Source organism: Balaenoptera borealis, assembly GCF_965194805.1.
Source record: "Balaenoptera borealis genome assembly, contig: HAP1_SCAFFOLD_1013, whole genome shotgun sequence".
Classification (NCBI taxonomy): domain Eukaryota; kingdom Metazoa; phylum Chordata; class Mammalia; order Artiodactyla; family Balaenopteridae; genus Balaenoptera; species Balaenoptera borealis.
The window spans coordinates 63,343-81,471 of NW_028123198.1; the positions used below are offsets into that span (position 1 = coordinate 63,343).

At 37.8% G+C, this 18,129-nt stretch overlaps 1 long non-coding RNA gene across 3 annotated transcripts in view; it reads left to right on the forward strand.

Moving 5' to 3' along the window:
• LOC309621798 overlaps positions 1 to 16,728 on the forward strand; it is a 40,678-nt gene extending 23,950 nt beyond the window's left edge. The window contains exons 2-3 of one of the 3 annotated variants that reach the window (XR_014240282.1): positions 5,854 to 6,314; positions 15,131 to 16,728. This is a non-coding gene — a long non-coding RNA (uncharacterized lncRNA). Of the gene's footprint in view, positions 1 to 5,853; positions 6,596 to 15,130 lie in introns of those variants that run through there. The other 2 variants (XR_014240283.1, XR_014240281.1) reach the window with 2 other exon arrangements.
• Positions 16,729 to 18,129: the final 1,401 nt, after the last annotated feature.

An 18,129-nucleotide genomic window follows, 5' to 3' on the forward strand; every position in this document is an offset into this window, starting at 1 on the left:
AGTGAGTGAAAGATGGAAGAAAATTTGGGTGCAAGCATCTTAGACTGATCTCAAGTGCTAAAGAATTGTCATGGAATCTTGGAGTCAAAGTCATTTATGAGGTCACAGGATTTCCTCGGACAGGCCTACCATAATATTCCTACCATGCTCAGGCACTGGCTTGGAATAGCTCATCAGAAATCTAGTTGAGGCACAAACATGGTAATGGATTTCAGAATGCAATAGTTTGGAACGTTGCTCAATGATGTTTGCTGTGGTCAGAGATCTGAGAGGCATATTCTCATGGCCACAGCATTCATATATTCATTTTTCATACCATTTTGGAAAATCCTTTGAACATTTATATATTTTTTAGGCTTGGGAATCTGGATTCCATGATAGAGGTTATTCTCATTGCCAGATTTTTTAATCTGATTAGTCCAAAAAATGATAGTTGAAAGAATACTTGTGCCCTGAAGATATTTAGTTTATCGTTTATATATGTTATATGTCTACTGAGAAGAGTTACTTGAAAGTCACGATTTATTTATTTATTTATAAAATAAACTTATTTATTTATTTATTTTTGGCTGCGTTGGGTCTTCCTTGCTGCGCACGGGCTTTCTCTAGTTGTGGCGAGTGGGGGCTACTCTTCCTTGCGGTGCGCAGGCTTCTTATTGTGCTGGCTTCTCTTGTTGTGGAGCACAGCCTCTAGGCACGTGGGCTTCAGTAGTTGTGGCACGCAGGCTCAGTAGTTGTGGCTTCAGGCTAAGAGTGCAGACTTAGTAGTTGTGGCATACAGGCTTAGCTGGTCTGCAGCATGTGGGATCTTCGTGGACCAGGGCTCGAAGCCGTGTCCCCTGCTTTGACAGGCAGATTCTTAACCACTGTGTCACCAGGGAAGTCTGGAAAGTCACTATTTAGAGTCAAGGAAAGTATCTGCTTTATTGGATGCTGTTGCAGAACAACAGTTTTCTTGATTATCATTTTTTATTCACATTCTTTTTTGCCCAAAACCATCACTTTAAATTTGTTCTACCTGGAAACATAAAGTAAATCTTGAATCTCTTGACAATTACAAAATCCAAAAATCTTTTAAAACTGAATGTATTTGTCAGATTAATGCAAAAATCTTTGGATGGCAAAACCTGACGTGTATTTAATGTGAACCTATTTAGTGTTTTTGTTTATGTCACTTGTCGATATTAATGTTTTGCTACACAAATAGTAATGTGTTTGTGTTAACTTTGCAAATTGTCAACTTGGCTTGACTGACCTATGTTTCCCAGAATTCCCACCAGTGGTTAGGACTCGGCCCTTTCACTGTGTGGGCCCAGGTTTGATCCTTGGTTGGGGAACTAAGATCCCTCATGCTGTGCAGTGCAGCCAAATTAGAAAAAAAAAAAAAAAGAAGAAGAAGAGCAGTTTAAAAGAAAAAAATGGATGAGCCACCAAAGGTGTTTCTCCACAGGATTTGAAGGGCAGAAGTGAAGCAGCAGCCGTTTTGTTTTTGTACTCAAGAGGTCAGAACAGAGACTATTTGTTGACTTTCCTCATTGGCCTGTGGCAGCTGCCTGGCCTGAAATTAAATCCACTTTTCCCAGAATCCTCCTTTCGTTTCTCTACTTCTGGGTCATATGTGCATTTATCTATATGATAAAAGATATCAGCTTCTTCTCTAAGATACTCTCTTCATCAAGGATGAAGGCCGTGTGAACTGACTTTGGTTCCAGTCTATTCTCATGGGTTCTTCTTCCGTTTGTGGGTTCCAGCTTATCCTGGCTTTCACTCACGTTACATTCATTTTTAATTCCTAACTGCCTGCCTTGTGAACTTTAAGCACATATAAAATAGGAAAGTATCACACTGTTGAAACAGCTCACAGAATTGTGTGAGGTCAAATCTCTGAAACAAATTCCTGCAAATATGTATGCATTTAAGTAGCAACACAAGTGATTCTATTTCTCTGATTGAACACTGACCAGTACAGAATTTGGTATCAAGAGTGGTTCCAAAGAAACATAATCTTAATTCATTCTATGTTACCTGTAATTGGGTCTCTGATCTTATTAGATTTAAATATATTAATACCTATGTTTTCAATTTTAATTGAATTGAATTTTATTTTTTTCCCCTCTGGTTGTGTAGATTTTTAAAAAAATTTTATTGTCGTATAGTTGATTTAATGTTGTGTTAGTTTCTGCTGCACAGCAAAGTGAATCAGTTATACACATACATATATCCACTCTTTTTTAGATTCTTTTCTCATATAGGTCATTACAGAATATTGAGAAGAGTTCCCTGTGCTATATAGAAGGTCCTTATTAGTTATCTATTTTATATATAGTAGGGTGTATATGTCAGTTTTAATTTCAGAAGGGACATTTATAGTCCACAATATGCAGAGGCAAAACAGTTCTGTAAGTTATCATTTGTAGATATTGTGAAAATAAATAAAGGTAAACCTCATTTAAAATGGAGTCAGGAAGCCCCTGAAGGGAGAGCTCTCATGCACATACCACTCATTGCAGCCTGCATAACCAGTAGGAAGAAGGAAAATAAGACTTTAACAAGGTCTGTTCGTATAGAATTCTCTGTATAAAGTTTTCTCAGTCTCAACTTCTTAACTTTGATGATAAGAATGTTACTTTTCTTCTGGTACAAGGGAGAACATTTTTCACAAGGGAATTTAATCTCCCGCTTTTAAGAAAAAGAAGGAAATGCCCCAGCAGCATTTCCTGCCCCAGCAGAAACGCACTAACCACCACTTGCAGCCAATAAGAAACTGCTGCAATCTTGAACTCTTGTTCTTCTTCAGTGAAATTTCATTCAAAACAACCCTCCCCAATTTCCTTCCAAAACCTAATAAAAGTAGACCTTCCCTCTGTTTCTTCAGATTTACCTGACTCACCAGCTTGCCTGTCTTGAATTGCAATTCTCTGCTATTTCTGAATAAATCCATTTTGCTGGTAAAATAATGGGCTACTTTATTTCTGTGGTTGATATTATTTGGTAATCAAAAGTGAGAGCCAAAGAAGACCCCAACAACTCCTAGGCACGTGAGCAAACAAATGCTAGTAACCACAAAGCTCATTGAGCTCAGGGCTTTCTCCCTAATCCTGGAGTTTGAGGGTCTCTCCTGGATCTGAGCTCCAGTCTCTTTGCATTTTGAGCTCGCCAGCTTTATTTGGGATCTGTTTTTATGAACCTTCTTGGTAAGTCACTCATTCTGTTCAAAAGAGGGAAAAACATGTGATTTCTGGTATTTTAGAACAGCTGTTGGAAAACAGGACCCATCATAATTAAGGTGTTTTAGGGAATCCAAAGGCAAGATAGGATCCACCTAGTCCTTGGACCAGGATCTTGTGCCTTTCTGAAAAAATGGATGAACTTTTGGATAATTTGGAATTATAATGGCCATTCTGGGGAATCTTTATTTTATATAAAATTTATAAGGGGCACCCTTAAAAAAGAGTATCCCAAACCTCTCAGAGACAATGGAATACATTCTTTGATTGGTACACAGAAGCTTCTACGACAAAATGACTTACAGCATGCAAATAAAAAATCTTTAGTAAAAAACTTTGGCCATCTGAGCAAGTAAACTTAACTTACTGAATCTGCCAGAAACACAATTTGGATGCAACTATTCCTTTGAGTTTTCTACCTGAGACATGGCTAAAATTATTAAAAACAAAACCTGTAAGATGTATGCGTCTGTCTGTATATTATGTAAGTCTATATGTGTATAAGTATATAATATTTTTCTACCACTAGGTGGCATTGTCAAAATTAATTTGTAAAGAACACTATTTAATTGGCCTAAAGAAACATTAAGTGTTTATATAAATCAAGTATACTCTCAGAAACACAGAAACTAACCCAAATGTTTTTTTGAGTTCATATGATCTGAGGTAATCTTTGAGAAATAAAAGTTAGCTTAAATTTGTTGGTTTAATGAAAAAGGCATGTCTTCAGAGTCATCAATATTGAATATAATGCAAATATACAACTTTTTCTACCTGGGTTTACTGATAAAATTAGGTTGTGCTATTTCTGTCACAGAATTTGTCAACAAGAAAAACAACTTAAGATGATGGTTAACTATTTAATATCTAACCGAAGCATAGTCGCTAAAAACAAGTGTTTTAAAAATTATAAATAAGATAAAAGTTTATACTAAGTTACATTAAATAATGGATATTCATTGACTATCTAAATCATTTCCAGATAGGATGGTATACTGAGATACTGATTGCTAAACATAAATTTGTCTAGTTTTGGCTTTTTAATTTTTGCAGAGACAAGGGCTATTTGGGGCTCTTAATAAACATGTTTTATGCCACATTGAAAAAAGATTATTATGAGGAAGAACATACTTCTAAAAATTTTTTAACGTATTTATAATTTTTCTAATCTACTGCAGGATCCTAACATATGAGAGATAGTTCACAGTTGCCTGCTTCCTAGTTTTCACTGGAAAGCAAAAATTACAAATAATTTAAAAGGTTGAGAAAAGAGCTCAGAATACAAAATAGACCAAAGAGAAAGTGTCAAAACATATAGAGTAATAAGCGTAAATTAACTCCACATAAACTGTATGTACTGATGATGAAAGAATTCAAAGAAAGCAGCTAGTGCCGCTTTGGAAGATGAGAAACAGTGGAACTCCCATGAAAGCATTTTCCTGTGAGAGGATTTACTATAACTTTTCCTGTGAGAGGATTTACTATAACTTCTTGTTTTTCAAACTGTGTTCACATACTACTGGTTAATTATGATACACTTATTACCTGTATTTGTCTATATAAATAAATTGATAATATGTATCTTAAATTTTATCTATAATTTATAAATAGATTTGTTATAGATTTATTTACTATCCATATATATAAATAAAAGAGAGCAATTTCATAAGGTGCAAAACAGAATACATACATGGCATACACTAAAAATAGGAAATACATGTCAATTTATTAAACTTTTTTTGGTTAGTTTGTGATCTTTTTTTTTTTAACATCTTTATTGGAGTATAATTGCTTTACAATGGTGTGTTATTTTCTGTTTTATAACAAAGTGAATCAGCTATACATATACATATATCCCCATATCTCCTCCCTCTTGCGTCTCCCTCCCACCCTCCCTATCCCACCCCTCTACGTGGTCACAAAGCACTGAGCTGATCTCCCTGTGCTATGTGGCTGCTTCCCCCTACCTATTCTACATTTGGTAGTGTATATATGTCCATGCCACTCTCTCACTTCGTCCCAGCTTACCCTTCCCCCTCCCCATGTCCTCAAGTCCATTCTCTAGTAGGTCTGCGTCTTTATTCCTGTCTTGCCCCTAGGTTCTTCATGACCTTTTTTTTAGATTCCATATATATGTGTTAGCATACGGTATTTGTTTTTCTCTTTCTGACTTACTTCACTCTGTATGACAGATTCTAGGTACATCCACTTCACTACAAATAACTCAATTTCATTTCTTTTTATGGCTGAGTAATATTCCATTGTATATATGTGCCACATCTTCTTTATCCATTCATCTGTTGATGGACACTTAGGTTGCTTCCATGTCCTGGCTATTGTAAATAGAGCTGCAATGAACACTGTGGTACATGACTCTTTTTGAATTATGGTTTTCTCTGGGTATATGCCTGGTAGTGGGATTGCTGGGTCGTATGGTAGTTCTATTTTTAGTTTTTTAAGGAACCTCCATACTGTTCTCCATAGTGGCTGTATCAGTTTACATTCCCACCAACAGTGCAAGAGGGTAAACTTTTATTTTTGTTACTTAGATGGTTTTATATATGTAAGTATATATACACATATGTATGTATGTATATACATAATATACACTATGTTTCTTACTAAGGAATGATTCAGCATGATTGAAAGCTACTGCTCTTCTACCACAATGAACTGAGCCACAAAATGGTTTGTGCAGCCAGCTGAAAAGGTCAGTTCAAAAACAACCACCCTTTCTGCCCTGTTCAAACTCAGTGATAATTCCTCAAGGTCAGACTGCAATAATTGTTTAATATGCTCATACCTGTTACCTGATCTTTTCAGATTTGTAGCCAGGCAGCAACCTTTGTATAAAAGAAATTCTCCCATTTCTTATAATTACTTGCAAGGCTGGGAATTCTGGTAGTGGTTTCCCAGATTTATAGATCTGCCATCAGTTTGGAAGTTGTCTTCCCATTTTTCAAATCTTTATTCTGTCTACTCAATTTAGGACAACGCTCTTCGGCAGTAATGTGGGGATCCTGTTGCCTCTGTCTGTTCATTCATTCACTCTATCAGAGCAATGTCAGGATGAAACTGTAGACAGAGGTAAGACAGTGAATCTCATACTGTAATTTCCAAAAGTATATGCTTTATTTTAACTATATTATGTAGAAGGAATTTACATTCATTTAATATAGTGAATAGACAGTTATTCTCTCCTATAAGAGTAAATCTGTAATTATTCTATAACAACTACCTCGCATCATTTCTTTCCTAGATAAGCTTTGTAAGTTTTTGAAATTGAGAAGATAACATTTGAACTAATGAAATTGAAATTGTCAGCAAAAAAGAGGAGGAAAAAATTTTAAATACAAACCTGATTTGTAAAAGAGCTAAAAGGTTTTTGTTTTGTTTGTTTGCTTTTACAAAACTACTAGAAATAATAAGGATGAAAGAAAATGACTGTATATGAAAAGTAGGATATGAGTTTTCAGTGAAAGAAGGTATAAATAATGGAGATGCATTTTTGATACGGGAAAAAAAATTTGTCCTAAAATAAAATGATTGCTCCAGAATAAGAAAAGAAAAAAAGATAGGACAAAAGCTAAGTGGATATAGAAAGTTGTAGAAGGTTTGTGGAAAAAGAATCCTGGGAAGGGAATTTTATGTATGATCAAGCTGAATAAGATTGAACAAATTGGTTATAAGGGTTTTTAAATTAACCTTTAAGATCAATAGTGTACTTAGATAAAACCGGAACTTAATTTTCTTTCATCTGCTAAAGAACAAAGTTTCGTTGGACTATTATTGGTCTGCTCCTGATATAAGAAAATCTTATGAAAGATTTTTCCCTACCTTTATAAGTAATCTGCTTAAAAGCAAAGATTTTATGTTTTACCAACTGTGCCTCACACTGTTTACACAGGTCTTTGATTACTTAAGGAAACTAGTCATCTTGATAATAAAAGAGCTAAGTTTTGCTCTACATTTCTGTGGAGCAACCTTCTATGTTTTCCTGTGAAGTCTTTAATTGTTGTTTTGGTCACCTAGATAACTAAGGATAGTTTCACAATGACTTATGATCCTATTTGACCAGGTGTTTTGAAACCTTTTGGTATTTGACAAATACCTCCCCCCCCAAAAAAATCAAGTTGTAAATGAAGTCTTTTTGACCTCAAACTAACTTTGGGATGTTCCAGAGGGCCTCTGGAACATCTCAAAAGATGTGTTCTCTCTCCTTATAAAAGGAGAGATGTTACACTAATTAGGCTTAATTGATTTGTTAAGTTATGTGGGAAACATTGTCAAATAAGTGATGCTAAACCTTTATTAGATTATATTTGTGTGGACATGTTATTAATATAAGTATTCCAGAATTGTATGAAAGTCCTAGAAATCTGATATGTTCTATTATCACTTGTAATTCTAGTTATTATCTTAAAGTGTTATGTGTCACAGAAATAACCAAATTTCTTCATAAATTGCAATTCTCATCAGATCTTTAACTGTGGCTATTTTAAAGTTATTTGTTCCTTACAGTTATTGTTTTACTCTGATGCTTTTACAAAAGTGTCCTTGCACAAGTGCTTCATCTACAGAGAAATTCATGGAAAGGGCTCTGACAGGTATTCTGGAATAGAGCTTTCTGATAACTTTTCTAATCATACCACTGAACTGGGTAAAAATTTTTGGAACTCTCATGGAGAAACTGATGGCTTCATAAAACTTCCAACAAAAGATTGAAATCAACAAGAATTAGTTACATGGGACTAAATAAACTGAGGAAGATGGTTATAATTTCTTGTATGACTTTTTATTTGAAATTGCTGATTTTTTTAATGTTTTGATTTATCAGATTTAAGAAAGCTTTTTCTCTTAAGCTATCTATGACTTTCAGCAATTTGATAAAATGTACCTTTGTAAACAAAGATGAAGCATTTACTTTTTCTCTCTGCCTGATCCCTTCAATATTCAGAAACTGTCAAGGAGTATTTTTCTTTTAATGTCAATACAGTTGTTTGCATGAGTTTAATAAGAAGCTGTTCTCCTTGAAACAGGAAACAATTGGAAATATTGGCTATATTATCAAGTCTTTGACTGGAATGTCATATTTGAGAAAGCTATACATACACTCAGATACGACCAATTTTAAGAAACTGCCTGGAAAAATCACTCTAGTATCTTGCTTACAAGATTCCAGGAAAGTATTCTTTAAAAGAGCTTATGTGGTCACTTACTATTCTTGCTGCATTTGGGTCAATAATCAGGCCCAAATTAATTCAAACAAATGAGTTCTACTATGATTACCTTTGACAAAAGGAGGAATAATTATGGAGAGAAAAATTGTTTGCACGTTTGTAAATATTAGATTCTTGTCCTGTTAATTGTCTTTAAGGTTTTGTTATACATCTGTAAGCTGAACTAGACCCTAAGCTTTTCGGTTTCCTCAGGTATCTGACTACAGATTCCCAAACTAAACAGTTCCCCATTTTCTCACACCTTTCTGTTTTGGAATCAATAAGAAAAAATGCTGCCCTATATCTCCTTGGAAGGGACTATACAAGGTCCTCCTCACTACCCAGATGGCACCCAAGCATCAGAGACTCAAGCCTTAGATACACAGCATATAGCTAAAGAAGGCTCCATCTGATATACAGTCCTATGTGCACTGGGAACCTTCAAATCAAATTTACCGGGAATCGAAGCACATGACCGCTGAATGAGATAGCTCTCTCAATATGACCTTACCAGGCCTGTTTACTTTTTTCCCATGGTTACTTCCTACCCTAGTCTCTCTCCCTCCTTTTCTCAGACAGACAATGCTCTCATTTGTATTTCTCAATCTATTACAAAAGGATACTTATCTAATTGTTGGGTTTGCCACCAGAAACTCCCATCCATTAACAACAGTGGTGACCCTTCAGTCCACCCTGTAATAAATTTTTTCACTTGTCTCAAGTGCTTCCTAATTTCACCCAGCATCCCCTTGATATCAGCTACAAAGTAAAGCTTTTGAAACCTCCCATCGATCCACCCCATTAAGCCTCCACAGCCCCTTAAATGGGAAATACTAAGGGAATATATGACTCTGAGTTTGCCTCCACAGGGAGAGCCTTTCTCCTTTGGGTCAGAATAAGTGCCAGTGAACACATGATCAGAAATCTCTTTTTGACAGCAGGAGAGCTGGACGATTCCAGAGCCAAAGCAGTAGCAGCCCAACAACAATCACTTAATTCATTGGCTAAAGTAGTTTTGGACAATTGTGTAGCCCTTGATTACCTACTTGCTGAACAAGAAGGCATTTATACAATAGCAAATACCACAAGTTGCACACGAATAAATATCTCTGGAGAGGTAAAAATTTAATTACACATGATAAAGAAACAAGCACAATACAAATTGGACTAGTCATGTTAATTTTAATTCTGCTTTGCATAATTATTTTTAAGTTCTGTACCTGTTGCCTGTCTATCCTTTGTAGAAATGACATACTCATTAGATTGATGCTAGCTTCACACTTCTGAGATGATCTCCAATGTTTATGACCTTGAAAGGATATAGACTTTAAATGGGAAACAGCTGAAAGTTCTCCCTCCTGTCCCTCCTTGTTACTAAAATGGTTTCACATCACAATGCGCTTTCCCTCAGATGGGAGACATGAAAACCAAGAAAGGTCATTCCTGGCACCAAGGGATAAAACCCACTAAATATGTACAACCTAACTCTTGACAAGCAATGCTTTCCAGGAAAAAGCTTGATAAAAAAGGGAAAATGTGAAAATAAATAAAGGAAAACCTCATTTAAAATGGAGTCAGGAAACCCCTGAAGGGAGAGCTCTCATGCACATACCACTCATTGCAGGCTGCATAACCAGCAGGAAGAAGGAATATAAGAAGTGTTAACACCTATCCTTCTGAAACTACTCCAAAAAATTGTAGAGGAAGGAACACTTCTGAATATATTTTATGAGGCCACCATCACCCTGATGCCGAAACCAGACACAGATATCTCAAAAAAAAAAAAAATTACAGGCCAATATCACTGATGAACAGAGATGCACAAATCCTCAACAAAATACTGGCAAACCGAGTGCAACAAGACATTAAAAGGCTCATACACTATGATCAAGTGGGATTTATCCCAGGGATGCAAGGATTTTTCAATATCCACAAATCAATCAATGTGATACACCACATTAACAAACTGAAGAATAAAAACTATATGATGATCTCAATAGAGGCAGAAAAAGCTTTTGATAAAAATTCAACATCCATTTATGATAAAAAAATCTTCAGAGAGCGGGCATAGAGGAAAAATATCCTGACATAATAAAGGTCATATATGACAAACCCATAGCTAACATCATACTCAATGGTGAAAAGCTGAAAACATTTCCTCTAAGATCAGGAACAAGACAAAGTTGCTCAGTCTCACCACTTTTATTCAACATAGTTTTGGAAGACCTAGTCACAGCAATCAGAGGAAAAGAAGAAATAAAAGGAATCTGAATTGGAAAAGAAGTAAAACTGTCACTGTTTGCAGATGCCATGATGCTGTACATAGAAAATTCTAAAGATGCTACCAGAAAACTACTAGAGCTCATCAATGAATTCAGTAAAGTTGCTGGATACAAAATTAATATACAGATATCTGTTGCATTTCTATACAATAATAACAAAATATCAGAAAGAGAAATTAAGGAAACAATCCCGTTTACCATAACATCAAAAATAATAAAATATCTAAGAATAAACCTACCTAGGGAGGCAAAAGATCTGTACTCTGAAAACTAAAAGACAATGATGAAAGAAATTGAAGATGACACAAACAGATGGAAAGATATGTCATGTTTTTGGACTGGAAGAGTCAATATTGTTAAAATGACCAAAGTACCCAAGGCAACCTACAGTGCAATCTACAAGGCAATCTACAATGCAATCCCTATCGAATTACCAATGGCATTTTTCACATAACTAAAACAAAAAAATTGAAAATTTATATGGAAAAACAAAAGACCCCGAATAGTCAAAAAAATCTTGAGAAAGAAGAACGAAGTTGGAAGAATCCGGCTCCCTAACTTCCAACTATACTACAAAGCTACGGTCATCAAAACAGTGTGGTACTGGCACAAAAACAGACATATAGATCAATGGAACAGGAGAGAAAGCCCACAAATGAACCCATGCACTTACAGTCAATTAATCTATGACAGAGGAGGCAAGACTATACAATGGAGAAAAGACAGTCTCTTCAATAAGTGGTGCTGGGAAAACTGGACAGTGGAATCTAAAATATGACACAAATGAACATATCCACAAAACAGGAACAAACTTGTGAGAACAGACTTGTGATTACCAAGGGGGAGAGGGGTGGGGGAGGGAAGGATTGGGAGTTTGGGATTAGCAGACGCAAACTATTATATATAGGATGGATAAACAACAAGGTCCTACTGTATAGCACGGGAAACTATATCCAATATCCTGTGATAAACTATAATGGAAAAGAATATGAAAAAGAATATATATATGTATAACTGAATCACTTTGCTGTACATCAGAAATTCACACATTGTAAATCAACTATACTTCAATAAAATTTAAAAAATTAAAATAAAAGATGCCTTCTTCTGTATTTCCTTAGCCCTAGAGTCAAAAGAGACTTTTGCTTTTGAGTGGCAGAACCCTACACGCAATAAAAACAACAATACTGCTGGACAGTCCTGCCCCAAGGTTTCAAAAATTCCCCTACCATCTTTGGGGAAACTTTAGCTAAAGACCTAAAAGAGGTACATCTGGAAGAGGGAGCCCTCCATCAGTATGTAGATGGCATCCTGATCGTCAGCCTTACTAAGGAGGTCTTTGACAAAAATGCTATAACTGCTCTGAAACACCTAGCCCATAAAGGATCTAAGGTGTCCAAGAAAAAGGCTCAAATATCACAGACTTGGGTGACCTACCTAGGCTTCATTCTCACAGAAGGTCAGAGAAGCCTACCCCAGAAAAGAGAAGAAGCCATTTGTAGCCTCACCCCTCCTAAAACTAGAAGACAGCTTAGAGGTTTCTTGGGGATAGCCAGGTTTTGCCATATCTGGATCCCTAAGTATGGTATAATAGCTAGGCCTCTATATGAAAAGTTGAAAAGGAAGGATGATGATCCTTTTGAATGGAATTCAGAAGGCAAAGGGGCCTTTCAAGAATTCAAAAAGCAATTATTTCAGGCCCCTGCCCTGGTCCTCCCAGATTTAGCTAAACCCTTTGACCTTTACATTCATCAGAGAAGGGGAATCGCCCATGGAATATTAGCTCAAAAACTGGGACCTCTTAACTTGGGTGGTGTCTATTTTTCTAAACAGTTAGCTTGAACCACTAAGGGATGGCCTCCTTGCCTACGAGAAGTAGCTGTTACTACAACCCTGCTAAAGGAGGCTGAAAAGTTAATGTTTGGTCAGCCAGTCACTATATGGACTCCCCACCAGGTTCGAGTAAGTTCTAAGGGAGCAGAAGGCCATCCCCTGGAAGGTCTATTCAAGTTCAGACTATGCTTATAGACAACCCAGTGGCTACAATAAAAATATGTCACATGAGAAATCCTGCCACCCTGCTACCCATGGAAACAGAGCCCCTGGAGCATGACTGTATAGAAACCACAGACATGATCTATTCCAGTTGCCCAAACTAGGAAGCGAGCCTCTCCTGAATGCCAAAGAACAATGGTTCACAGATGCGAGCAGTTTTATGAGAGAGGAAAAAAGGTTGGTGGGATACATAGTGACCTCCCAGACCCAAGTCACAGAGGCAAGAAGCCTAACCCAGGGGACTTCTGCCCAAAAGGCAGAGCTGATAGCCCTCATCTGATCAGAGGTCTCATCTCTGGACCAAGAAAATCTTCAATGTTTACACAGGTTTCTCGGTATGCCTATGCCACCTTACACATATACTGGGTTATTTGGAAGAAAAGAGGTATGCTTACTGAAGAGAATAAACAGGTATAGCATGGCTTAAGCATGGCTTAAGCTTAAGTTTAAGCTCTTAGATGCAGCACAGCAAAAAAAAGGTGGCAGTGATTCATTGTAGGAGTCTCAAAAGGGGGATGCAGAGTTATTAAAGGGAAAAAACAAGGCAGAAGCAACTGCCAAAAAAGTGGCCCTAGAACCAGTCAGTAACTTGTCAACTACCCTCATACCTCGAAGGCTGGATCCATTCAATTATTCCCCAATCTACACAAAGGAAGAATTAGACAAAGCCCCCAAAGGCCATGGATGGCTAGTTAAGAACATGGGCCATGATTCTTCCCCCAAACTGAAGCTTGTCAAACCATCAGGGAAGCTCATCAAGGAACTCAGTATAGGAGGCAAGCCCTTAACAACTGGTTAGCTGAGGTCATCGTAACTCCTGTCATGAAAAGTATAATTAGTTGCATAGTTGAGACGTGCTTCATCTGCATAATGACCAACTCCAACACCAGACCCCCACCCCCACCCCCTCAGAAGCTCTCAGATAAGGCCCATTCAAACCAGAGGGACATATCCTGGAGAAGGTTGGCAGACAGATTTCACCATCATGCTGAGAGTACCAGTCAATTTCAGGTATCTCTTGGTGCTAGTAGACACATTTTCTGGGTGGATAGAAGCATTCCCTGCTAGAACTGAAATGGCAGCTGAAGTGGCTAAGGCATTAAAAGAAGTGGCTAAGCCTTAAAAGAAATAATTTCCAGGTTTGAGCTCCTAGAGTCCCTACAAAATGATAATGGTCCAGCATTTGTGTCTCAAGTGATGAAAGAGATAATGAGTATCCTGGGAATAAAATGGAACTTTCACTCAGCCTGAAGACCCCAAACATCAGGGAACGTAGGGCAATGCAATGAGATCTTCAAATGGGCCTTAGCCAAGCTATGTTAGGAACTTCAAGAAAATTGGATTAAGTTGCTTCCAATTGCCCTAATCTGCATGCAGTTAGCCCCAAGAGATAAGTTAAATCTAAGTGAATTTGAACTCATGTATGGTAGACCCATTCCCCAAGCCTAAGGGACACCTTAACCCCCTTGAGCCCCCTATACCTCAAGTATGCCTACCAGGTAGGTGAAACCATGAAAGCTCTCATAGAATATGGTAGCTTAGTGCTGCCTGCACCCACTGACCTGGCCCAACACCCCTTCTGGCCAGGAGACTGGGTGTACCAAAAAAACCTGGAAAACTGGCAGCCCACAATCAGTTCACTCCTAAGTGGAACGGACCACACTTAGCGATCCTAACCACCCATTCTGCCCTGGAATTGCAGGGGATTATTCCATGGGCACATCACACTCAAGTGAAGGGGGCCCCTGAGCCCCAAACTCCAGAGTGACAACGTGGGGCAATGGACTCCCTTGACTACTCATGTGAACCTCTCTCTGGCCTGAAGCTTCTTTTCCAAAAAACAACAAAAGTGTCACCAGAGATATTCAGTCCTTGGCAGTGAGCCTCAACATCAGGGCATACTTTTGCCTACAGGCAAAAGATCTAGATACCCTCATTTTTAAGAAAAATTTGACATATGACCATTATTCTCTTGCTAGTATTTGGGCTATGTGTCTTAAATTGTCTGGTGTCCTTTGTCTCCAAAAGGTTAGACAAATGGTAGTCCCTCAGGGGTAAGAACAGTTAGGGCTGAGGCCTGGTGACAATCAAACATATCTAAAAGTAGCTGGAGAGAAGTTCTGCTTCTCTACCCGAGGTTATGAGGACGCCCCAGATCAGCAAGAAGCAGATACAGACGACAGACTTCGCTCCCTCAGAGCTCCTCAAGAATGAGGAGCAGGACAAAAGACACAGGAGGGACTTTTCACCAACAAAGCCCATTAAAATTCCTGGGAAATAAAAATAGAATCTGGGTAATAAAATCTAACCTTTTTTTTTTTTTCCTTTTCCTTTGTGCTTCATCCAGTTTTACTTGCTCATAGGGGGCCACATGCGGAGGCCTCACACCTGGCACCTCAGACAGGGTTCCTAGTGTGAAACGACTATGCTGACACGTCAGCTCAGGCCGGGACCTTGTACAGAAGTGCTGAGCACAGCACGGCAATTCAAGATGGCGGTGGCAGGCCACGTCAGAGACGCCGTGCTGGCACCGCCACGTGGAATGTGAGCAGTGCAGCGGTGCCCATCAGGAGAGAACTCCGCTCCCTCCTCTCCCCTCTGACAAGAACCCTGTAAAGCAGCCTGCTCACAGCCTTTCGGGGAGAGTGTGTCCTCTAGAGCTCAGGCTTGCACCTCTCCACTCTTTGATCAAAGAATAAAGCTTTCCTTCTGAACCAAACTCTTTCTCATTCTATTGGTTCTAAAGACACCAAGCAGGAGGACACTTTTTGGGGCCTGACTCAAAAGGGTTGGTAACAATCGCACTTATTTGCTCTTGCACTTATACCATCACCATGAGAAGAACATGGCTGGGCTAGCAGCCTGATCTCTCCCGGTATGGATGGATCCTCCTCGGAATAAAGACATGTGGAATGAGACATGTGGATGAAAGAGACATCCAGGATCACCCTAGATCAGGTGACCTAAGCCAGCTGTAAGTATGAAAATTATCTTAACCAAAATCATCAGAGCTGCCCAGCTGAGTTCAGACTAGATCAGTAGACTCTCCACCTATCAGCAGAGGCATGAAAAATGACTATTTAATGTTGTATGCCACTGAGATTTTGAGGTGATTTGTTATAAAGCAAAAGCTAATGAGTTCAGCAACGTTTAATGACCAAAATTAGTGGAGTAACATCTACAGCATTCTCATGGGAATAAAGAAATTAATATCCAAGCTATTTGTCTTTTACATAAAATCACTACAGACAAATTACCTGAACATGCAATATCAAAGAGAATATTGTTAATATGAGACTTCTAAGAAAAGACAAAAGGAGTATTTCTTGTCATTCAAGTAAAACTTTGGAAATTTTAGCAAAATAAATGCCACAGGTTATTTAATATATTTAATTAAAGATCCTAGGTTCTCTTTTAGTTTTTTAAGGAACCTCCATACTGTTTTCCACAGTAGTTGTATCAATTTACATTCCCACCAACAGTGCAGGAGGGTTCCTTTTTTACCACACCCTTTCCAACATTTATTGTTTCTAGATTTTTTGATAATAGCTATTCTGATCAGTGTGAGGTGATACTTCATTGTAGTTTTGATTTGCATTTCTCTAATGATTAGTGATGTTGAGCATCTTTTCATGTGCCTCTTGTCCATCTGTATGTCTTTCTTGGTGAAATGTCTATTTAGGTCTTCCTCCCACTTTTTAACTGGATTGTTTGTTTTTTTGATATTGAGTACCATGAGCTGTTTGTATATTTTGGAGATTAATCCTTTATCTGTTGTCTCATTTGTAAATATTTTCTCCCATTCTGAGGGTTGTCTTTTTATCTTGTTTATGGTTTCCTTTGCCGTGCAAAAGCTTTTAAGTTCAAGTCCCATTCCAAATGTAGAATAGTTGGCTGGTGGGAAGCAGCAGCATAGCACAGGGAGATCGGCTCAGTGCTTTGCGATGACCTAGAGGGGTGGGATAGGGATGATGGGAGGGAGAGGTCCAAGGGGGAGGGGATATGGGGACATGTGTATGCATATGGCTGATTCGCTTTGTTGTGCAACAGAAACTAACACAGTATTGTGAAGCAATTATACTCCAATAAAGATCTATTAAAAAAAAAAAGATCTTAGGTTCTAAAACCAAAATGGGATAGGATGAAAGAATGAAATGCATACATTACAAACACTGACAATGTGGAAATGATATGTCTAAAAGAAAGAGGGAAAAAAATAAGAAAAATATATAGGAAAAAATAAAAATGCTTAATGCATGTCTCATTTATAATAACTGAGTCAAAGCTGACAAAACAAGTAGTAGAAATCTAAACTTATTCACGAATACAGAAGTAAACTCTAAGAAATATAATACTAGCGGCAAAAATTAGGAGACGAAGCTAATTTTATTTTTCTTGTAGCAAGGATCTGATAGCTACTGTAAATAAAAAGGAAGAAAGTAGATATATAAAATCCTAAGTCTAAAGTTATGGAAGACATCTCTCTTGCCCTGTCTCACACTTTCTGAGCCTATATTTTACTCTAATTATTGCTATGACAACTAGTTTAATGCCGTTGTAACCAGATAGGGCCTTTTCCTCAGTTTTACAACTATTTCTTTCTTTCTGTTCCAGCACTGTCTCTGAAATCTACAGTTGTGTTGTGATTTTTTGTTAAACTAACATTTATTGAGTAGAACCCTGAGGTGGTGGAGGGTGAGCCAAGTTTCAATACAAGGGAAAGTAAAATAGAGAAGGTTATTACTCACAGGTCCTGGAGGAGGTCCATGGCCTCAAAGGACCACACAGAAGGTAAAGGCAGGGTGCCGACAGAGAGCTAGCAGCTGTACCTAAGGCACACATCTTTATTAGGATCCCTATTAGGTGGAGTGATTTGGAGTTTTCTGACTAAGAGTGAATTGGTTAATTCAAGCCCCAAAGAGTGGGGTTTTGGTAAGCTCAGTGGGGATCTTTTTTTTTTTTTAAGTATCTGTTGGGTGTTTTCAAGAACGTTCAGAAAGGAACATTGACAGTTACTTGTGTTTTAATTCACATTCATGTTTTAAACTTAAACTAGATATTCTTGTAGATCTTTTTATCTCAAATCTATTTTGTGAGTGAGGGTCTTCTTTAAGGGGTGCACAAGAGGAAGGAGTCAGAAGGCAGGAGAGACTGTTTATCACCAGGTGTGCTGGGGAACTCACATCAGGAATTTACATTTACTTATGGCTCTGCCAACTGGGATCTAGGGAATGTGGGAAAGTCCCACATTCCCATTCAAGGCCCCTGCATTACTCTTGGCCACACAGAGTGGACGCCAAGGCAACAATATTATAGAGTAGTTTAACTAAACTCTAAACAGGTTGG